At 48.1% G+C, this 10,058-nt stretch overlaps 1 pseudogene; it reads left to right on the top strand.

Moving 5' to 3' along the window:
• Window positions 1-5,537: 5,537 nt before the first annotated feature.
• LOC127685890 (glyceraldehyde-3-phosphate dehydrogenase-like) lies at window positions 5,538-6,140 on the top strand (annotated as a pseudogene).
• Window positions 6,141-10,058: the final 3,918 nt, after the last annotated feature.

The following is a 10,058-nucleotide window of genomic DNA, read 5'->3' as shown; positions in this document are numbered from 1 at the left end:
GTACATCCTTTCTTCGCTGATTGTCCCCTCCCCCCTCCTCCCTCCCCCGCCCCAAGCCATTTCAGTTCTGCCCAACCCAGGGCAATGTTGATCCAAAAAGGTAGAAGGAAAAATTCCAGATAGGAGCAGTTCATAAGTCTCTGATATCTTTAAGCAATTAAGAATTTAAACTGTATTTATGTGTATATGTGTTTGCCTGCTTGTCTGTTTGTGTGCAGTGTCAGAAGAGGCCAGAAGGTGGTGCTGAATCGCCTGGAACTGGAGTTACAGGCAGTTGTTAACCACCATGTGGATGCTGGGAACCAAACCTGGGTCTTCTGTAAGAGCAGTCAGTGCTCTTAACTGCTGAACCATCTCTCCAGTCTAAGTTTTAGATAACTTTTAAGTTCATAATACTGTTAACAGTTTGAGTGCATTCTCAATTGCCAATCTCTTATTGTGCTTAATTTACAGATTAAAATTCCTCAATGGTGTGTGTGTAGGTATTCACATATATACACATACATTATGTATGTATGTATTCACACACATACACACACACACACGGATGTATAAATGGATAATTGGATGTATAAATGCAAACTGGTTAGTTTGTTTAGTGGGGTTTGTATGTCTGCTTTTTTAGTGTTGACCACTTGGGGCTTGGGGTTGGATGGCTATATCTGGGTCAGACTAGTTCTTTCTCAGTTCTTTCTTTCTTTCTTTCTTTCTTTCTTTCTTTCTTTCTTTCTTTCTTTCTTTCTTTCTTTCTTTCTTCCTTCCTTTCCTTTCCTTTCTTTCTTTCTTTCTTTCTTTCTTTCTTTCTTTCTTTCTTTCTTTCTTTCTTTCTTTCTTTCTTTCTTTCTTTCTTTCTTTCTTTTTTTGTGTTTTTTGTTTTTTTGAGACAGGGTTTCTCTGTGTAGTCCTGGCTGTCCTGGAATTCAGTCTGATGTCCAGGCTGGCCTCGAACTCAGAGATCTGCCTGCCTCTGCCTCCCAAGTGCTGGGATTAAAGACATGTGCCACCACTGACCATCTCTCTCAGAAGTTTTTAATTGCCACAGCTGTTCATGCAGGAGTAAGGTTCTATGTGTTTTCCCACACTTAGGGCCTTTAAAAGTGGTTCCTGAGGCTGGGGAGAAGGCTCGCTGGGTAGAGTGTGCACACAAATGTGTGAAGCCTGACCTTAGATCCCTAGAGCCCACGCAAAGCCAGATGAAGTCATACATCTGTGTGTATTCCTATGGCGATATAGGAACTGGAGACACGAGTATCCATGGATAGCCCAGTTAGGTGGGCGTATGGAACAACACACGAGAGACCCTGTCTCAAACAATATGGAAGACAAGGAACAATACTCAAGGTTATCATCTGACATCCACACAAGCATCACGGCACACATCGGCACTCAATAAGATCATTCAGACATGCACACACACATGTACACCCTCACACATAAGATTTGTTTTTAAAGATTTATTTATTTTTATGTATATGAACACATTGTTGCTATCTTCAGAAACACCAGAAGAGGACATCAAATCCCATTACAGATGGCTGGTAGCCACCATGTGGTTGCTGAGGATTGAACTCAGGACCTCTGGAAGAACAGCCATGTTCTTAACCACTGAACCCCACACCATCCCCACACATAAGATTTTTAAAAAGTGTTTTTTTTTAAAAAACCATTAACTAAATGGTTAAAAAATTACCTGTAAGGAAAATTGAAAGGAGGGGGTTTGGGGTTAGAGTCTGTCTTTTACCCTTATATGCGTTTGGACATGGTCTAAGCTATCTGTGTGGCTTCAGAGGAGGAAGGAGAGGGAGGACTATGAAGGAGGAAGAAGGAGGACTGTGGAGGAGGAAGGCTCCAGCCTAGTCAGAGGAGTTACCTGGGCTTTCTAGTGTGTAGGCCTAGGGCTGAGCTCTGGTACAGTTGGTCTAGCTGATGGGTTACATACAGGCCAGGCACTCAAGGTCACGGCCATTTTTCTTTGAGACAGGGTTTCACTGAGTAGCCCTAGCTGGCCCTGAACTCGCAGAGAATCACCTGCTTCTGCCTCCCAAGTACTGGGATTAAAGGTGTACTCCATCATGTCTGATAGGTTCACAGACTTTGAGTCAAGAGTGGGGCTGTCCTTGTCATGGTGACGTCACAGGGACTCATTTGACATGCCATGCTGTGCAGACCCCTCTCTCTGTCCCAGTAACTTCTGTTCATTTGCCTCTTGTTTACTGAAGCCTCTAACTTGAGCCGTCTCTCAACTCTCTGCCCACCATGGTGCTTCTCCTGTGGGCAATGTTCATCTTGCTGGCTCACCTCAGTGGGCGACAGGACATTGTCCTGGGAGGATGGAGGTGGGGCTGCTGTCCTGATAGGGACAGGGACTCTCCCTGGATGTAGAGGATTCAGCATATTTTATGAGCCACAGGTTTGAGTTGACGCTTTATACTTAATGTGACCAACACAGCTCGACTAATTTCTTTCCCCGGCTCAACTCCTTCCTGCCACTCCCTCGGGTATTTTTGAAATATGATTCAATGTTGTAAAGAAGGCCTTTGAGCCTAAGCACCCACAGAGACTCTGCTAACGTGAGTTTAATTTTGGCAGTGATTGTCTTGTGGTTACTCTGCTCCGAAGCCAGACCACAGCAGGGCCTGCCTCCCTCCCAGTCACCACAAAGTGGGGGAGCTGGGCACAGGAACTGAAGAAGACTTTCCTCATCCCCTGTGAGAGGGAGATCATAAGAGCCTGAGCAAGAGGTGGTGACTGGTTGTATACCCTGGAGACTGTTACAGCTGCATTACCCTACGTACTGTCCAGCATGGACTGGACAGCCATCTGGATGGTTCATGTGCTCAGCATTTTGCAAATGGCCCTTGACAAAGTTCACCACCATTCCAACTTTTTTTGAACCCAGACAGTTCTGTGAACTCGGAGTTTCTGTTTTACTTTATTTCAGCACATTCTCTCCACCCGTTTCCTGTTTCTGATCTAGCTATGCATGAAGTTGAATATTTGCAGATGAATCCCAAGAGGTCCTACATTGGAAACTGGAATCAGTGACTAAGGTAGATCTTTAGGGCTCTTTGGCCAATTAGCTCAGCCTACTTGGTAGCTTCCAGGTCAGCGAGAGGGCCTGCACCCCACAAAGAGGTGAGCAGTGACTGAGAAATGGTACCCAGATTGTCCTATGGCTTATACGACACCTACACATGGGTACGTGCATGCTTCTTCCCCCAGCCCCACAGGCTGAAATGGGCACATAGGATCTCAGGGAAGATCGGTTGGCACCTGGATGTAGAAGAGAGTGCAGAAGGAAGCGGGAAGCCCTATGCAGGAACATTGTCGGGGTGAGATTGTATGGGAGCCCCACCAACCTCCTAGTTGTTCCCTTTTGGAAACTAGCCAGTTTCCAAACTGGCTAGTGGTCTCAGATGGGGCAGGAGCTCCGGGCCGATGAGTACAGGTCAGGTGTGGTATCCTGTGCTGCCTCTCTTCCTGGTGGTATCTAGGTACCGCCAAGTCACTTACTCAGACAGAAGGCAGAATCTGAAGCCCGAGTTTCTCTTTGGGCATCAGGCATGTGAGACTGGAGGGGGAAAGTGGGGTTTGGGACGAATGCTGTGGTTCCAAGCTCTCCTTTTGGGGTGCCTGGATGCCTGAGAGGAAGGGGGTGTCCATGGTCCACATTTCTCCAGGGGCATCTGCATGCTAGCCAGGAAGGGGAAAGAGAAGTCCTAACTTAGCAGAGTCTGGGAGTTTGTGCTGAGTTCTGGAGGGTCTGGAGAAGAGAAAAGGCCTTCTTTTAGGGACCTTAGTGTCATGGCTTGTTTAGGTAAAGGCCTTCCCCGTGGTGATCTCTGGTGAAGCAGCTTACTGAGATGATCTTAGCTTGTTTATATTCCTTTATTGGGGGTGGATTGAGCACATACACTTTATTTGGTGTGAACCAGGGATTATATATTTTTTGGGGGAAGGGTATGGTAATATCCAGGAAGGGAGGGCCATTGGCTGAAGGCTAAGGCTATCTTGATACTTCATTAGCATGGAGAAGGATTCTAGGTGCTGTTCTCCTGACTGAGTGGCTATGGTCCTCTCGCCTGGTGGTCCTGGTTCCATGTTCCAGAGCAGGCCTGAGGGTGGGAGGGGCAGCTCTGCTCCTCTGCCTCAGTTCTCTGAGATCTCTGGGGTTTTAGCACACCCCACAGCACCAGTTCTTATGCCTGTGTGGTAGTGTGGTAGAGTGGTAGTGTGGTGTAGTGTGGTAGTGTAGTAGTGTGGTCCCACGTGCCCTTCAGTCAGGGGCAGACCCAGGAGGATAAAAGGATTGGGGAGACGAGAACAAGGCTTCTTGTGCAGAACTTTGAGTTAGGGCTGAACGACTTAGTTTTTGGGGCCTGGGACAGCTCATGAGTTCACTCATGAATCTTTCACTTCACAGATTTTTTAGATTTCACGCATCTCTTAGTCAGTCTTCTAGGCAAAAAGATCTTGGGTGGACTTAGGGAAGAGCCTCTCACAGAACCAAGGGCAGAGTGATATGCCAAAGAGTATTTGAAAGAGTCCATGAAGAAACTCATGGGTGAGGGCCCTCACCCCTCTCTCCAGCCACAGAACTCAGACGTGCTCATGTAATATCTTTGTAGGATACACAAAGCTGGGCTTTATGGGCTATCTCAGGATAGGTAGGGAGGTAGAAGACAGCCTCTGCCTTTCACCGTGCCCTCAAGGAAGCCAAGAAGAACATGGATGGAAAGGGCCAGTGCATGATCTAAAGTCTTCCTTCCCTGGGTAATCCTGAAAGAAACTCAGAGCTGAGAAGTACCCTCACCCTCAGGCACCTTCAGATCCCAAGGGTCTGGGGGACACAGTATAGATGTCCAGCATTAGAAGTCATCAGCATGAATGTGGTGTATGCTGCTGAAAGAAAAAAATGTGTTTATCAGAACATCTTCATGGCAAGATCATAGAATACAAACAGTAGAATGGTGTGCGTGGATAAATACACAGAAATATAGACTTCTAGAAGGCTGAAATGGGGGGTTGAGATTAAAGAGATACACTAATGTCCCCAGACATTTCCAGGACTCCTAAAATCCTGACGAATTGCTAGTTAACGCATACATGTGCTTTCTCACTTTTTGGAATGTCTTACCAACAAATCCCTCCCCCAGGCCAAATACTTGTGGTGGTCTGACTCTCCTGATTCTCCATGCTTTCTGCTGTCACCCAGGTCGACTGAGTCGACCCCACCCCATGATTTCTGCCATGGCGATTTGATAATTTCTTTTATCTCCATGGGCTTTGTTGGTATCGTTTATTCCCCAGTTAATTTCTATTTGAAAAATAGAAAAACTTATACCTAAGAAGTGTAGTTTTTAATGCGGCATAAAGCGACAATTGTGTGCACTTGAGCAGGTATGCGATGGTTAAACTTCTTTGGCAACTTGACTGGGTTTAGAACCACTTAAGAACACACCTCCAGGCTCTCTGCTCCTCCCTGTTCCACAGACAGCTCTATCTTCTCATTCAGTGACAGCCTCATCCCTTAGACGATGGCGAATGTTGGAATGAATGGATTTGGCAGTTGGGTGCCTGGTTACCAGGGCTGCTGGCTCACCTGGCAAAGTACAGGTTATTGCCATCAATGACCTCTTAATTGACCTCAACTACATGGTCTACATGTTCCAGCATGGATCCACCCATGGCAAGTTCAATGGCACAGTCAAGGCTGAGAATGGGAAGCCTGTCATCAACAGGAAGCCTGCTACCATCTTCTAGAAGTGAGAGCCTGCTAGCATCAAATGGGGGTGATGCTAGTGCTGCGAATGTTGTGGAGTCTACTGTTGTCTTCACCACCATGGAGAAGGCTGGGGGGTGGGGGCAAAAGGGTCATCATCTCTGCCCTTTCTGCCTAGGCCCCCATGCTTATGATGGGTATGAACCACAAGAAGTATGACAACTTGCTCAAGATTGTCAGCAATGCTTCTTGCACTGCCAACTGCTTAGCAGCCCCTCCTGCCCCCATCAAGGTCATCCATGACAGCCGTGGCATTGTGGAAGGACTCATGACTACAGTCCATGCCATCACTGCCATGCAGATGACTATGGATGGCTCTTCCGGGAAGCTGTGGCATGATGGCCATGGGGCTGCCTAGAACATCAGTCCTGTGTCCACTAGTGCTGCCAAGGCTGTGGGCAAGGTCATCCCAGAGCGGAAGAGGAAGCTCACTGGCATGACTTCCATGTTTCTATCCCCAGTGTGTCTGTCGTGGATCTGATGCTGCCTGGAGAAAGCTGCCGAGTATGATAACATCAAGAAGGTGGTGAAGCAGGCATCTGAGGGCCCAGTAAAGAGAATACTGGTCTACACTGAGGACCAGGTTGTCTCCTGTGACTCCCACTCTTCCACTGTTAATGCTGGGGCTGGCATTGCTCCCAGTGACAACTGTAAATCACATTTCCTGCTATGAACACATTGACAGGTCGTTAGACCTTATGGCCTCCATGGCCTCCAAGGAGTAAGAAGCCCAGGACCACCACCTCAGCAAGGACACGAGAGCAAGAGAGAGGCCCTTGGTTGCTGAGGAGTCCATGTCCCAACTTAGCCCCTGACACTGAGCGTGTCCCTCAGGGTTTCCATCCCAGGCCCTTATGCTAGCAGGGGAGCCTAGGGAGCCCTACCTCTTGAATACCTCAATGAGGTTTGCTGTACCCCCACACACAAAAGGAACACACCTTCTGCTATCTATTTCCAGAGAGGTTTAACTGAGGAGGGAAGGCACAGCACTGTCCCATGGGCGGTCATCCGTGATCTGCCATCCCACATGGAATGAAAAGGAACAAGGAGGGGGCTAGCTGAGCACACTCAGCTCTCTCTCTGGCTTTGACTGTGGTGCCCCATGGCGAGCTACCTCATGCTCCTGCTGCTGTGTCCGCTTCTCCAGGATGGACTGCACTCACCAACCAGGAGTCCACATAAGCCCTTCCTCCCTAAGTCTCATTGACCAGGGGTTTCGTCAGAGCGATGAGGAAGGGTTCTAATGATCACAGCTGGGCATTTGCTGGGTCCCGTACCTTAGACATCTGTTGTTTTATGTTGTGTTTGGGGAACATTTAAAAGCTCTTACATTCTACTTGAGATACATGATTGATTATTGTCGGTCATAGTTGCCATTCAATAAAGCACAAGACGTTACTCCTGCCCTGTTGCTTTCTACACTGCCACCTATCTCTTCCCCAGATCACCCTTCCTAGTCTCTGGAGCTACTATTTACTATGAAGCTATATCATTGTCCACTCCAACCCCTGCCCTCTGTCTCTGTACCTGTATGTGTGGGTGTCTGTGTGTCTCTATGTGTGGGTGTCTCTGTATGTGTGTATGTGTATGTATGGTGTGTGTGTGTGTGTATGTGTGTATGTCTGTATGTGTGGGCCTATCTCTCTGTGTGTATGTTTGTGTATCTGTATGTGTGGGTGCCTGTGTATCTGTATGTGTGGGTGTCTGTGTATGTATGTGTGGTGTGTGTGTGTGTCTGTATATATGGGCATATCTCTCTGTGTATATGTGTGTGTATCTGTATGTGTGTGTGTGTATGTGTGTATCTGTATGTGTGGGTGTCTGTGTATCTGTATGTGTGAGTGCCTGTGTGTCTGTAAATGTGGATGTCTCTCTGTGTGTATGTGTGCTGTGTGTGTGTGTCTGTATGTGTAGGTCCCCTCTCTGTGTGTGTGTGTGTGCAGGCACGCGTGTGCGTGCGGTGTATATGTCTTCCTCAGATGTCTTCCTCAATAACTTTCACTTTTAAACATTGAAGCAAAGACTGTCCCTGCCCTGTGTCATCTGGCTTAGCTGGCCTCCCTACCCTAGGTGGCCTACAAGCTTCAGGGCTGTCTCCTCCCCCTCCCTGGCACCGGGGTTCTGAGTGTATGGCACCAAGTCTGGCTTTTTGTGTGGATGGAGGAACTGGATCTGAACTTAGGCCCTCAATGACAAGCACTTTATTCAGTGAGGCACCCACCCCCAACCCTGTTATCCACTCTTAATTGACCTCTCTTGCACAAAAGTATTCTTTATGTTCTGGAGAAGCAGTTCAGAAGATGTTTTCTGTGAAGGAAAAGTCGCCATCTGGAATGAAAGAAACTCAGAAATCCTTAACAGTATCTTGGAATGCTTTTGATGTTTTTCCTGTTTATTTTTGGATGTTTGCTCCTGTGGTGTTTTGTGTGTGTATGCGTGTGTGTGTGTGTGTGTGTGTGTGCGCGCGCACGTGTGTGTTTTCAACCATATATTGTCTTACTTAAATGTACTCTAATTTTTTTTTTTAAAATATGAAGTCCTTAGATTAACACTAGACAGTCCTACATGCAGAGGTCCTCTTGAAGTGCTTTTATACTTCTTGGATGCTTGCAGATGCCTCGTAGGTGAGTTCTGTCAGAGGACTGGCCACTCTTGATGTAGTCGGAACAAAATAAGCCCTGGACATCAGAATCCATCCTCTAAGGACTCCTCTGTTCTTCAGCATCAAACATGGCTTGTCTTGCTCTGCAGGCGTCTGCAAACCGCCTGCGGCCTTTTTCCAGCTCCCGATTCTGCCTGCAGCAATCGGGTAATTAATTCCTAAGACAATAGCAAGTGGGCAATGGAGGTGAAGGCGGCAAGATCTGAGCAGTTCTGGGACACAGATCTGGGGATACAGTCAGCACCCTCTTCCTCACTGCTCTGATAACAATGGGGTAGCCTTCCCCTATCCCCTCTGGTCCTGTCATCCTGGACTGAGCCTCCCTTGGCTTCCCCTCACTTGCTTGACATCCCTCCCTCCCTCTGGCCAGCGGGAGTTAGAGTCAGCTGGGATTCTCCTAGAATCTGGAGGAACGGGAAAGCACGCCTGTGGCGTGCACGTACCCTAGCACATCTGTGCAGACTTTCATGTGGCCCTGGAAAGATCTACCCTTCCCTTGAGTACTTAAAGAATTTAGAAAAGAAGTCAGAAGTGTGAATGTATAATGTAGTTGGCAGCAGGCTACTCTACGCCTGTGCTCTGCTGAGGAGGGCACCATTGAGAGCCTGACCCTGACATCCGGGATGGCCCTTGCACCCAAAGCCGCTCAGAACAAGCTCACAGCTGGCAATGGGTTGATGCTCTCTGAGCACCGTGACTGCAGCGGCTCACTTCCCTCTCCTGAAGAACCAGAAGGGAGCCATAACTTAATGGGCTTTCTCCTTCTCCAGACATTCAAGTACCAAACCAAGGACAGCTGCTCTGAGACCCCAGTGAGAGTGTCACACCCACCAATGAAAATGCATGGGCTATAGAACCCACCAAGGGCCTGTGCACCTGGGCCAAGAGCCTGTGTCTTAGGGAAGAGCCTGTCTCCTGCCATCTACACTTCTTATTCCCTAGAGACTTGCAGCTATGACTCTTCAGCAGGCGTCACCAGGGTTGTCAACAATCGGGGTTGAGAACAATCCTGGGGATTGTGGGAGAGATGGCAGGCTTGCGAGGTGTTTGGAGCCACAGGAGGCCCCTGCTAGCAGGTCTTCCAGACACTGTCTAGTCACAGGCTGTGCTGGTTCAGAACAGAGATGGGGCACCCTGGCTTTTAACATATACTTGTCACTTTGTCTCCATCTTCCAAACCTAAGTAGCATCTAGCCTTCTGTACTATGGGCAAGTTGAGGCCAGACAGTGGAGATACCATGTCTGCCCTTTACCATCCCATAACCTACCTTCCCCTTATAGCCCATCCAAGCTGCTGTTGCATGGCTGGAGATGTGGAAATGGTTGATTTTTGCCTTTCACCAAACCTGCATGAGGCTTGGTTGGCATGTTGGCAGGGAGAGCCTAAGAATGCTCTTAGCATGGCCCAGCCTCGGCTCCAACATTTTAGAATGTTGGAGCTTGGATCACTCTGGGTTAAGCCAAGGGATCTGACCCTTACGGAATTCCCTGGATGGTAGGGTGTGGCGGTCTCCTGAGACATTTCAGGACGACGGAGCTCTGACCATAATTGAAGCTCTAAACCTCTCTGAAACTAGGGCTCCTCGGAAGGAATACCGATAGGAAGCAAGTTAC

The sequence above is a fragment of the Apodemus sylvaticus genome, chromosome 5 (genome assembly GCF_947179515.1).
Source record: "Apodemus sylvaticus chromosome 5, mApoSyl1.1, whole genome shotgun sequence".
NCBI classification, from domain to species: Eukaryota; Metazoa; Chordata; class Mammalia; order Rodentia; family Muridae; genus Apodemus; species Apodemus sylvaticus.
This window is presented reverse-complemented; position numbering and strand designations above follow the sequence as displayed.